This window comes from Ceratina calcarata, unplaced genomic scaffold (genome assembly GCF_001652005.2).
Source record: "Ceratina calcarata isolate Rehan_Ccalc_2016 unplaced genomic scaffold, ASM165200v1 scaffold12, whole genome shotgun sequence".
Lineage (NCBI taxonomy): Eukaryota > Metazoa > Arthropoda > Insecta > Hymenoptera > Apidae > Ceratina > Ceratina calcarata.
The window spans coordinates 563,547-577,470 of NW_017132978.1; the positions used below are offsets into that span (position 1 = coordinate 563,547).

At 45.4% G+C, this 13,924-nt stretch overlaps 1 protein-coding gene and 1 long non-coding RNA gene across 5 annotated transcripts in view; one reads left to right on the plus strand and one right to left on the minus strand.

Annotated features, from left to right (window-relative positions):
* The window catches only part of LOC108625870 (uncharacterized), a 127,820-nt gene that overhangs the window by 77,434 nt on the left and 36,462 nt on the right, over window positions 1-13,924 (minus strand). The gene's annotated exons all lie outside the window — the stretch shown is intronic.
* LOC108625846 (neuronal growth regulator 1) overlaps window positions 9,559-13,924 on the plus strand; it is a 36,871-nt gene continuing 32,505 nt past the window's right edge. Inside the window, exons 1-3 of one of the 2 annotated variants that reach the window (XM_026814418.1) lie at window positions 9,559-9,769; window positions 10,320-10,403; window positions 10,475-10,631. The gene's annotated coding sequence lies outside the window, so the exon portion shown is untranslated. The remainder of the gene's footprint in view (window positions 9,770-10,319; window positions 10,404-10,474; window positions 10,632-13,924) is intronic. The other variant, XM_018026168.2, reaches the window with a different exon arrangement.

Below are 13,924 nucleotides of genomic sequence, written 5' to 3' on the forward strand. Positions count from 1 at the left end.
AAAATTGATAAGCTTCATATTAATAAATGCAGCTGACATGTACAGGAGATAAATCGTGTTTCGCTTTAAAACTTTTACTACGATAAAATCGCAGTTTCGTCAGTGGATTCCAGCATTCGTTAGGTCAACTGCTATGAAAATATTATAGAACTGACTACGGGAAAGGGAATTTGCGAACCGTTTTACTTAACGCAGTACTTGTCGTTCGACAAGGTATTTGATAATAACTTTTAATCGCGTACTTACTGAAATTCAAGGTACAGCGGTTAGACAAGCGACAGTTTCCATTCCGGCGGAAAGTTTGTACTAGCCACGATAATCGACCCCGAGGCCTCGGGTAGGTCTCGCCAGAAAGAGAAAGGAAATTCAAACGAGATTAATAATCGACCGGTACAGAGAGACGACGAACGGGCGAAACTTATAAAAGTTAGCTAACCGACCAAGAGGTAGAGGATGAATTCCGTAAACCGGTTGAATTTTCAAGTCGAGGGGACAAAAATTCCGCGAGGATTTCAGCGTAATTAAAAAGTTCTGCGAAAGTATTTTCGTTTAGAGTCGGCGACGACGGTGCGACGCGTGGGGATGAGAAAATGATTCCTACGGCTTTCTCAAGCTGCATCCTAGGTATCGGAACTCGCCGGACCCGATGCGTGTAACTGAAAAATTTCAATTCTATTTACAGAAGTTGGACTCCCGAGGGTTCTCTCGTATCCGTGGCATAGAATCAATCGCGAAAGCGTATCTATGTAGTGCCATCGACGATCGACGGGACTCCGATTTTCGACTATTCCATTCTGCTCTTACACATCCGGCCGCTCGTATATTTCGAAATCATCGTGCCTTTTTAAAAACGTTCTCAGCCTGGCAGCTGAGCGTCGTTAGATTTTACGAGACTGCGACTTGGCATCGAGTCGCCGTCGGCCGCCTATCGAACGCCGAATTACGAACGGGCAACGCGAAATCGAATTCGGATCGAGTCGAGTAGAATCGAATCAAACGGGGAAAAGCACGCGACCGTTCAACGGAATAAAAATAGAGCTTAACGAAACGGACGCGAGACACGCTAGACGCGAGAAAAAAGTGGAGCAAACGGAATAAAAGGAGGAAGAGAGCGAAGTGAGAAGAGGGAGGAACGAAAAAAATAAAAATGATAAAAATTCTGACGAGAATTCGAGTTGGAAAAAAATGGTGGAAATAAAAAAAGTGGGAGGATTAACGAGGGGAGCGTGGATCCGCTGGAAAGTGGTCGGTCCGTGAGAGAAATGAGAGCCGAGTTTAAACAAAAAGGAAGAACCGGCGGGAAATATCGATCGAAGAATCGCGGAGGAGGCAAGGGCCCGGGGACGTCGAAGGTAGCGAAGAGTAAGCCGATACGTGAACCGAATAAAAGTCGAGGTTGAAAATATGCTCGGCGTCCAAACAGCAGCAGCAGCAGCAGCAGCGCCAACCGTCGACCCACGCCATCCCGGTACCGATGCGGGATCTTTATTACATGTTTTTATGACCGTTCCTCGGCCCGCCCACTCTCTATCTTCCGATACCGTGCGCGGATATCGACTCGCGAGCTCGACGACCGCCCGCGATATAGATCGATACGGATACCGTGCTCGCAGCTACTTTATGAAAAATTTACACGATCATTTTAAGACGGCGAGTACAATTTTCAACACGGCCGTAAACCGAACGACGTAACCACTTCGTAAAAAACGCTGATGTCGTGTAATCTTTATCATCAAAGTTAATCTTCGTGTGTACTTTGATCCCGTGTGATCATCTCATTTAGAATTTAATTCTGAATTAAATAAATGAATAAAATAAATAAGATAAATAATTGGCCCCGACGCGTTCTCAAATCGTTAGAACAATGAAGAACGAAGTTGCATAAATAAAGAGGAAGCGTGAATTGGCGAGCGGCCGTATAAATTCGGGGCGATAATCGGAAGAGCGTGGGACGAATAGCGCGAAATAAGTGCATCGTGAAATTGCGGGCTGTCCGGTCGCAGGACGAGTATATCTGTATCTACGGCAGATATTACAAAGCAGCACCCAGGCTACGGTTTTCATCGCACGCAGTGAGAACAAAATAGAGTCGCGAGCCAATATTTCTTTGGCGCGGTCCCCGGCTCGGCGACGTGAAAATTTATACGGTCCGTGTTCCGCGCGGTTTCCACGGTCGCGCCGCGGCCCAGCGCGAACGAGCCTGCAAAGGGTCGGCGAAAAAATCAGTCGCACAATGGTCGGGCCGACGGGCTGGGACAGAGACCGGTGGACACGGCGCTAAGTAAAGGGGGAAAGTGAAAAACCGTATAAAAAATGCGGCGTTCGCGTTAATGATGCTTTTTACGAGGAGAAACGAGTGCCGAGAGATAGAAGGAGACGGATGGCGAAGGGACGGATGGTTAAATTAGAAAAAGGAAATGTTCTATTATGAACGATGGCTGTCCCTTGTGGACCGCGCGGTCCACAAGGGATATTAATGCTTACATAATTTTCTGTCTCGCCGCGTAAAAGCGAGATTGTCGGCCAGCTTTTTACGCCTTACGGTAGCGTTGCACGTGACACGATCCATTTGGAAATTATTTCGTACTCTGAACATTTAAATGAGACACTTCGCCAAGAATCGCATCGTTATCGAACTTCCAAGGAAACTCGAGGACCTTGGAACTTTTAAAAACCATAAATCTTGCCTGGTTTCAGAGAACCTTTTCATAAAAATGAATAATTTATTCACATCAGGATTCGTTCCTTTTTTCATCCACTGCTACGTAGAACTGTTTCAACGATTTTCTTAGTTACGAGCATTAAACGAAAATTACAATTGCGTAAAGAGGTACGTTTTAACGATTCGACGTGGTGGACTGGTTTATCGAGGCGCGTGTCGCTTCGTAACGAGAACTGGTGGTTCCGGGAAGCGAATGTCGCAACGTTAACCGGTGGCAGACAATGAAGATCCGTTCCCTAGGCAGCAGTTCGTCGTGACGCGAGTCGTTCAGTTATACGACCCCGTCCTTTCGTTCTCCGCAAGTTCTTTCACACCTCTAGGAGATTCTCAGGGACGCGGTTTTGGGGTCGCGCGTATTCCACGGACCATCGCCGTCGCGAGGAACGGGTTCCGTCGTCGATCGATTCTTCGTCGCACGTGCCCCGTGTCTTGCATTTCTCCTTCGGCATTCCCCATTTCTTTTCTTCGACTTCTCCAACCAGTGCAGTGTTCGTAGTTCTTCGCAACGTCCATTTTTTATCGTCCATCGGGAGTAAACATATACGATACGACGGAGGTAGATAAAACTCGAGCTGTCCCAGCCGTCGTCCGGTTGCCAAAAATTCGCACGAAATTTCAGAATTTCATTTGAATAAGATTAATGGATATGACAATTCTGTACAACATATTTCCTAGCCGTATTACTCGTCCCACTGTTTTCGTTCCCGTGACACGTCACACGTGTAATACTGTTATTCTAATAAGTAAGCCCGGCCGAGTGTCACTCATCGATTTTAATGAAGCTTCGTACGTTTGTAGTACCCGCTTTTTATCAACTCTCATCCCGTCTGAAGTATCAAAATCAACCCTCGATTGCCAACGGTGCATAATTATTGAAATTTTCCACAAACAAAAACCTCTTTGGGAGGCTTCAGAGTACCAAAATATTGAAAGTTTCATCAAGACCGGAGCAATACACTTCGGTAGGTCGCGAGAATAGAATCTTCGTAAAGATGTCCGATACCTCAGGTCGTCACATGATTGTAATCCAGTCAAGGAGTACAGAAATCTATTCACATTTTAGTGTATTCTCACTTAGTCATGAGTGTTTCAAATTCATCGATATTTAAAATACTCTAGAATGGATGCATTCATATAAAACGCGGTTTAGTCTCGAACGTGTCCGGCCAATTCGAAGAAAGTGACTCGTTTTTAGTGGCAGTTTCCACGCTCAGTTTTCTACCTTCCTTGTTCAGGTTTATTCTTTCGTTTATCGCAATACGGGTGGGACGTCCGAGGAGGCAGAGGGCGCCGAGAGCCTCCGAGCTCGCTTTCCGTTCTATTTCGACGAACCGGGCTCGGTATCGTAAGCGTTACTCCCCGCGCTACTATGTCTACCTATCATCCCACGCCCGGCTCCTCTGCGCGAAACAATATATCTGATAGCGTTGACACAGATCCTGGCAGACGGATCCGACACCGGCGGTGTATCCTCGTGAACTAGTTTCGACGCTTTTCTCAAAGCCAACCAGACTCTTTTCCGATCCTCTGCCCCGTCGCATCAGATTTCGCCCGCGCGCGCGTTCTCTTCGAAAGTTCATTTTCCTCCTCGAGTTCCTTTACTCCGTCGCGAGGGTTTCTCCAGCCCATTACCGGACAACTTTTCTCGCAACTGGTGGCAGATAAAAATTTATGTCTCATACTTTTACGCGCCCCGTTGATGGCTCGACTTTTACATCCCGCGAAGATCGCTTCGTTACATTTGCCTCAAGTACAGCTGTGAATATCATTCTGATTCGACTACTCTTAGCAATTTTATATGCGTTATATCAATTCGTGCAATACCTATTATTTAATATCCATTCCCATGCCAGTAGCGACTTAATTGGTAATGTGATCCTCTTAAAATTGCACGACCCAGTTTCAGTTTCTGTCTTTGCTTTCAAGAATTCACGAGCTCCTGATTCTCAAATTGAAACGAACTGACCGAATATTATCCGATAATAAACAAGTCGGTCTAGAAAAGTATAGACAAACAAGCCGCGCGGGAAACGCGTTATTTTCCAACGGTAAATAGAAGGATTTGCTCGATAAGCAGCTCGCGGTACGAAATTATTGCGGGTGAAATCAATTTATCGACGATTATAACAATCCGGTAGAACGGAGCCTCTTTTCTTCGACGAAATAAAAGCGTGGAAAGTATTCGTGAAAATTTGTAATCCAGCATCGAATAAAAAACATGTACAAGAAATATGAGAGAATCGTTGAAATATTTATCCCGTCGTTTTTCATCGCGCGAGTTCGCTGGACACGAATCGGCTGTTCGATCAACCGCGACCAAATAAACATTTCGTTCAATTTGCAGCGACAATAACTTGCTTAACGCGCGGAGTTAAAAGGACCCTTCGCTCGTTGTCCAAATAACGGTTCGCGTGGTCAACGAAATAATGATCGTATCGGAGTTGATTAACGGAGAATAAAAAACGATCCACCCGGCAGGTATATCGCTCCTCGAATTTCCATCGGGGTTTCGGCGAAGTTTGACGAGGCGCGATCGGGAAACAGAGGAATTCGATCCAATCATCGTGAAACTTGAAAATCTATCAATCGGTACGAGGGACCTGAAAAATTGGCAAATACCAAAGACGCCGGACGGCGGGACGGGGCGGAGAAGCGAGGCGTGTTTACAGAATTCCGACAAAGCCCGCGATATCGATGGGTGGGTGGGACCCGGGCAAGGGACGAACGCCGGTGCAAAGTTGAAAGGTTAAAATCGTCGGGACGTTGAATAAGCGGTGGAAATTTACGCGAAAGGAAGAAGGGGGACGACGGAGACGGAGAAAAGCCGATGCCGCCGGAAGCAAAACTAGCTGCGAAGGAAACGAACGAACGAACGCGTTGCGACGCGACTCGTTCGTTCTCGAGACGTTGTTCAAGCAGGTTCCTGTCGTCGCAACGAAATTGCGGCTGTTTGTCCGGGACAACCGACAGCAATTCCATTTTATCCCGAGCCATGACAACTACGATTTACCCCCCTTATCCAGAAAACGCGGTCATACTCATGCCCATTATTTATTTCACTCTTGACGCACCGGTCTACGACAAATCGCGTCGACCCGTTCGGAACGAACGCTCGACTAATCTTGACCGATTTTCGACAAACAACTCGACAGAACACGATCTCCAACTTGAGAATAAATCTGCCAACTATTCGTTTTACTTAACAAAGAACAGGGTATATAAAAAATTGACTATCATCCGCTGTAATCGGTCTACGTCCGTCCATGTACGTTTAGTCTTTGAATTGCGTCGTTCCTCCCGAGGCTTCCTCGCGTCGCGAAGATGCATCGCGCTCCTCTCGGGACGAGTTTTTCACAAACACAACTGGACAGCCTGTACTGAGAAACTTGTTACACTTTATCACGATTAACGTCCGTATCAACCATCGCGTGTACGCATAAATACATCCACTCTTGGTAATTTACGAAGGGGCAGGACCGTTCCATTTGTCAAGATCCCATGAAAGAATTCCGGTTTATTAATTTTCGTCGCGGGTTTCGGTCTCTTCGTCGACGCGCATAGTTTCGTTGCTCGATGGTCCTCGATAAGTTTTATCCTTGATGAAAGAGGGAGAGAGGACGCGGTCCCGCAGGAATGTCGAAAAGTTTCGCGGTCGTTCCATGTATCCTTGGATCGTTCCATTCGTTAGTCAACTTCGCTCTCCCGCGTACTATTCATACCTTCTTCGTCCGAGTTCCAAGGTTACTTTCCTCTTTGTACATGGAAAACGGTCGATACTATGCATTTAGTGCTTATGCAACTACCAAACTTTTCGAAAGTTGTAACGGTGTCAGAATCGAACGCCAGCTTTCCGTTTAATTATAATATACATTCTTATGAGTTCCATTCTAGTTGAGCCAAAGACAAATTCAACAGAATAATTGAAAAAAAAATAATCAGATGTACTTCCTTTTGTAATTAGTGTTCCATAGTGTGGATTTTATTGTATTTGTTGTAAATGAAATCGAGCAAGAGACGAGCATAAGTTTTCGAAGCCAGAAATTTCTAAATCTCTCTAATGTTTCTACGAACAATAAACTTTCTCCCCAACGAGATACGATCGCCGTGAAGTTACGAAGTCCCCTCCATTCTGAACGTATCTACTACGAGCAGCGAAACGACTGGTGCACAGATATCGAAGGGGTTCGAGAAGTCCATACACAGTCTTCCAACGACGAGAATCATTCGAGTTCGATACGGATCGAACGGTGAATTTCGGAAACGTTAGTATTCGATGTTGAAAAAAGAAAATACCGAGGTATACGTGCTTCGGGACGATCAACAAAATGTACTTCCGATAAATCGCGCGCGTCCTGCAAATGTATGCGAGAAGTTGCGAAAGTTTCGTACACGCCGAGCGAAAGTTCGAGCATTTTTCCAAGTGATTTCGAATTCTGCCTGGGCTAACGAGTGACGAACGCGTCTTCATCGTGGCCAACGCAACTGAAAACGTAAACGAAGCGAAACTAAGTCGGTGGAAATTTTCTTGTCGAGAAACCGTTCTTGGTTTAATGGTTGTTATTAATTTATTTATAATTATTCTCGACGAAATCAGGATGACATATCAAACGTGTAATAAAAGATATTTCCAAGAATCCTTGCCCTTTTCATCTTTTATCCTAAGAGAAACGCGAAAATTAATAAAAATATGTTCCACTCTCTGAGTGATCGAACGTTTATCAAGCGTCTGCCAATGAAGAGCATTTATCAAGTTTCAAGATACATGTAAAACGGAACGAGACTGCAACTGGGTTACGAATGCACAGGGTGCAAAAATCATTTGTTACAGTAAATTTTTATTTGGGATTCACTGGAAACTCGATACGTGTAAGGCCTGATTTATAGTATCGACGAGCCGTGAACGAGAATGTACGCACATACGAACAGATAGTAGGAAATAATTACAGTCCTATTTCACTGTGTGTGCACTGTGTGCATCGGTTCACCGCTTGTACGTCGCTCGACTCAGTTACGCACGTGTATAAACGAGCCTGAATGCAAATCAGATGTCGTGTGGTATATATTTATACAAAATCGCGTGTAAGTAATTTTTGAACGAGCATCACGGACTGTTTATCTCATCGAGAAAAAAGACTGACGGAAACGTGTACTCATTGAAAGCAACGGTCTACAAATTGTCCTAACGTCGAGAGGGGAAAAAGCGCAGAACCGAAAGGCGTAAAGTTCCGGAAGCAATTCGTTCGCGCGTCGGGAACATTATCCGTTAAGAGTGAGGAGAATAATAAGCGAGGCAGAAAACGGGGTCGTGGCAGCTCGGTGGAAAGGAGCGAGCCAGAGGCCAGGAGTCAGCCGCGCTATGGACATAAGACGGCGAGCGGTGGCTCTCGATAGACCGCGTGAAATTTTCAAATCTTAATTGCGGGGAAATGGTGTGTAATGACGTGAAATATTACCCAGAAAAAGATGCTGACTCTTATTACAGTCTCCTACGGGGTCGAATCTTTTAATCCGGGCGACTACTTTTCCCCCGCGTCTCCGCACCTGCCGGGAAACGCTGACCCGTCATTTCCATTGCCAATCTGTTACAGACACGCGCGATCCATCGGGGAGAAACACCGGGGAGGCTGGCGAGGGAGGAGGCCTATTTTCGCGATCTTTTTCCGTCCCTTCCTTTCGCGCCCATCCTTAAAAAGCTCCACGGGAGCGCATCGAACCAACGCGCTCTCTCTCTCCCCTCAGATTTTCGTAGATTCTATCTAACGGGTCTCGATGCTCCTTTGTTCGATTCGATCTCTCGCGGCCTTCCTACGGTTGCTCGCTCAAACGACTCGTCCCGGATCGAGAATCGCATAGCAAAAAATTGAAACCACTTCGCTTTGAATAAAGATCAGCTCGTGACCACTGAAAATTGCTAGGATTACGTATAATTTGTGTGAAAGTAACTTGGAAATTTTTGAATAAAATAATTCTTTATCGAGATAAGACACAGTATTCTTCGAGTTTCAACAGACATTCTTCAAACGTCAATAGAAACTTGTTCGCTCGACGAAGAACGAGAGAGAGAGACGGTTTATAGCATAAGAATTTTCATCGTGTTTCGGACGTCTCCGTCCCAATTAAGGACCGCGGCCTCGTTAGCGCGCAAACGAACCGCAACTTAATTTTAATCTCAAACAACGGTCAAACGTGGTTCCTACTCGTTCTAATTTCGTTCTGGTAGGGCACAGAGATGATAAAGGCTGACCGATACTTGAGAACGCCCGATGAGAAGCTTAAAGAATAAGAGAGCAGCTAATTCGACGATCAACGGACTATGGTGTTTACTTCAGTTTCAAATCAGAGTCAATAGTCCACTGCCCGGGTTGCGAACGTAGCCACACGGTGAGACTCGGGTTGGTACCATTTTCAAAAATCTTTGAAGCTGTACCAAGCTAAGAACTACGATCTAGTTTAAAAATCTCTGTATCTCAAATTGTACGTTGATCTCTCAATAAAATAATGTATACTACGAAAATTATGAAAAATTATTAAACATGTCCCGCGATTTCGTTGACGTAAGGCTTCGTTTTACGAAGGAAGAGAGTTCGTCCGCCACGGAGGACACACGACGCTAGGATGCCGCGAAGCCACGGCATTAAACCATTTTCTCCGCCGGCGGGATTTGCATTTCCATGTTACAGGAGATCCTTGGTTGCGGAGATACGGTAGATAGACGGTAATCTGAATGCATCGGCAGAGCGCGACGCGCGGCTGCAGGGCCGTATAATACGCGTCCGAGGTGTGTTGTCTGCTGCGAACAGGCGCAGGCGTCGTCGAGCCCAGGAACGTTCGTCAGTCGTCGGCCGAACTTGAAACGCGCGGCTTCACGACGTTCCACTCGCCCGTGCCGAAACACGCCTGCCACACTATTTACCGTTCTTATTTTATTAAATCGTGCACCGATCGACCGAACGTTCGCCAAATCGATCGAACTCCCGCGGAGCCGTTCACCACTGCGTTCGCCGAAGGATAGCTTCACGGCCGTTCCGCTGCACGCGGAAAGTTCCTGTGCGTAAACGACCGACGCGTCTTGTGTGAAACGCGTGATACATCACAATTCCTGCCCGATAATCCACTCGTAGAAATTGCAAATATAACTCCCGGTATCCGTGCCATCGCACAATCTATTCGAGGCTATCCGCTTTCATCTTCGCATGCCGTTTCGCGTTATCTACAAGTACATATACATATAAGCTCCCCTACGTGCACGGCTGGCACATTTTTCTGTCCATTTCGAACTCGATCGAGAACGGTGTCTGCAGGTCGAAAGAATTTCATTTCCACTGCAATTTTATCGCTTTCACGACCCATTTCCCGCTTCCGATCCATCGAGCCATCGTCGCTCCGACAAATGTATGCGTGCGCCTAACTACCCCCGTGAAATAGTATCATTCGCGTCCCTCCTATTTCGGAATTCCGCCCTTGAACGGTGATCGTAACACCCGCCCCCGTGATTCCTCTGATAATTTTGATTTACGATAACATTCTTCGGGCCTCTTAAACGCGACGCGCATACCCGATTCGACGATCCTAAATTAATTTATGTCCTTAATTACAGACCAATTATCTCGTCTCTCGAGGCACGGCCAGCCACGGCTCGAGTACACATCTCTATAGCACCGCAGAATTCGCTTAGAATAATGTCTGCATAATTACAGTTATTCGATCAACTATCTTTATTTTCTTTTATCCTGTTCCCTCCTCCTTTTACAGCGTTTTAATCGAGCTGCTCTGAAGAACTCTGAACCGCGGTAAACAGTAGATACGTGTTAAAGTTGTACGTGGGACTCGGTGCGACAAGACTGGAATAATAGCGTGAAGAATAATGCCTGTTCGAAGCACGGCTCACGATTTCGTCGAACGATAAGCGGTAAGAGCTCCTATTAGACGTAATTCAGAATACATTCTCACTTTCCATCGCGCCGCGGCATTACGTTTTACAACACCCGGAATTATGCCATAATCCTCGCGATAGGTACTCGTAAACGAGCGGCACTCGAATGCAACCGGAATTTTTAACGGTAACTAAAAAACCGCGTAAGAGAAACGGTCTCTTTCGCCGAAAGCTCGACTCTCAGGTACCGTAAAAAAATATTAATCTTCGGGCCGTGATTAGCTCCGAAGCACCGTTGGCTCGAGGGCCTCGCTATCGGCGAAGGTACCGCGCTTCTGCACACCCTTCGCCCCGAGCGTCATGATTACGACGCTACAATTACGCGAACTGCAAACTTCGTGCTACAAATTACAACAGCGTGGGACAATAATAATTATCTTCGGATGATCGCTTACGGGGCTTCAGCCCTCGTAACGAAATGGATCGAGTTCTCTTTAAAAGTTCGTGGCTGTACTTCAGAGTCCCCCAAGCTTTCTACATAGAACACGTGTAATTCTACTAATTTTGCGGTGCTGAGCACGAATATGACAATCGTTTTTGGCAGAAACGACAATTTGCATAATAGAACAGAAATTACTTAATAAAACGTACTTGTTTGTTCAGTTCGAGAACAACTCAGTATGATAATAATTCTAGCTAGAGACGTGTTTGTGATAAGACAAACACCACGTACCAAGTTGTAAACATAACAAATAGAACTACCGAATGAATTATAGTACGGTCGATGCATTCATATCCTAGTTTTGGAATTGTTAAATAATTATTATTTTGTCATACCATCACGTCTAATAAATGGAATCGTCGACGTTTAATATTGGAAATAAGAATAAAATTTTTACATATGAACAAAGACGATGTATCCCAAGGACTAATCCGAACTCTTACTAATTTCGTCTAACTGGCAAGAATACAGATAATTAGACTGCGGTTTTTTATACAGAACGAAGTATTCGTCATGTCAATCGAAGAAACGTGATAGAAATTTCTCCCTCGTTTTCATATTTCATATATTTTTACACAACTAGCGTACATCGTCACCACAGATAGAAACTTGGAAAGGGTCAAAGCTAAATATAGCCTAATACATTTTAGCCTTCTATGATCTAACGCTCTATCGGTCAATAAAAAAACAGCGAACGAAGTTCACGCCTAGCGGGCAGTAAACACCGGCCTATCGACTACCTTCTAACGAACGATACAAGCCACTGTTCAATAGCTATCGAGCGATTCGCAGCTTTTGTACACGGATACCTGAAACGGAAGACACTGTTCGATAACGCACCGCGGTATTATTTTCCGCGAGCTGTGCAAACAAGCCTCGCAGGGATGAAATTGATGCCAGCAACGCGGCACCACATTTTATTCGAGTCGCGGGACAAAAGAGACCGTGAAATACGCTATTTCCTGACACCAGAGTGCTGTATAATTTAATAACGTCGGTACGATGTGCTTTACGTGACCGGATTTCTATTTCAACTTCTTTCCATGAACGAACAAGCTTCCATCGCGCGGTAGATTCTAACGACTCGACTGGTTGTCGGTTTATAAAGCCATGAACCGTGTCGAGTCAGCTGCTACTTAGAAGATTTAAAACGGAGAGGAACATGAAACATTCATTTGGCAGACGTTCATACAACTTTGCTTAGCTTTTGAAAACGGGAACACATTATTATTGAACAACCTAATTAACTATTTAATCGTCTCGTCGAGTCGACTCGTTTAATACTTTCACGAGTGTCGCGTTTTATTTTTTCTCCGGTCGATCCCCGTGTTCGAAACAAAACGCGGGTATCCGACGGGCTCGACGTCGGCGTTCAGGTTCGCGGCTTTGTTTCTTTCCCCCTCGGCAAAAAGAGGACGACGCTCTCCTAATCGCACCACGCGAAACGTCCATCATTTCAGTCTCCGGGTAAACCGCGCGCGCCTCGCCCGGAAAACCCCGAGTTCCGAGCAGAGAAAACAAGACCGTAATCCCTACAATCTTTGCCAACTTCGATTCTCGTTACGACTGATCAGTTATGAACCTCGTTTCTCGTTCTGGCGACCTTTATTCGCCTTTCCGATGACCATCACTAATAATTATACTTTACTGGAATTATTTTTATGATTTTAATTCGGTACATATACTTATAAATATATTTGAACGCAATCTGTTTTGTTTAACTGTCACTGAAAGATAGTACAGAGTCGGGGAAGTCGACGATTATATTCGATTATCATCTTGACCGTGTCTGTAATTTGCGCAATATTGCGGCGAGTAGGTTATCGCGATCGAGATGTATCTCGATATATAAATGATACTCCATTACGTAGAAGAGAGGTCGGAAATGAATCACGGGTTTCGAGCATCGACGCGTGATCGATACAGGGAGAATAAGATATCTCCGATAGCATCGCAGGGTGAAAAACGCGCGATGCGATTATTGTGACCTGTCGTTTTCGCGAACCGGACAAATCGTTTTCTCACATCGCGCAAATAAACTGACAACGAGAAGTTAATAACAATAATTATTGATCCAACGCAGTCCGATTTGTTGAAGCGCGTCAATCGACGATTTGCGAAACGTAAAACCGACGTAAAGTTGGTAAATGAAATTCTCGACGATGAAACGTAAAGAGAAACGTAGAAAATGCACAGGTGTTCGGGAAGAATTGAGAACGGCGCAAAAAGAGTGTATACGTGACAGTAAAGGGAACAAAATAGGGCACTACGCGTCTGTCTCCTCGTTGACGCCGTACTTTCGCTTAAATCGGCCGGCTAGAATGCGAGAGGGAGCGAATATAGCGGAGGAAGAACAGGCAGGAAAAGCTCGGGAGGAAGTGGATATTTCGCCCCGGAGAAAATTTGAATAAAACCGGCCGGGTACTAGAACTCTCCTCTTTTTCCCACCGGCTTCCTGCCGTCCTTTCTCGACTCGAAGAAATGCAAGTTTCGCGGAGGAAAGTCGTAAAAAGCCCTGGCCAGGTCCCGCCGCCACCGCCGTACCCAGACCTTCGTTGTCTCAACATCTGCGGTCCGAATTTCGCGCCAGCCAATTATTCGCACTCGCCCGTTGTGTTTCTACCCCTTGTTCATTTGCCTTTTACCTTTCATCACTGACGAAACACGTTCGTTTATCACGAATTGCGTCTATACAACCCGCTGTGACAGACCGAAGAAACGATCATTTTCAGGACGTACAGCAGTTCAATGCTGATGAAAATAGATATTCCTATTATTATTAAAAAGCTACTTGCAAAATTTTAAATCAATTCATGGGTTTTTTAAA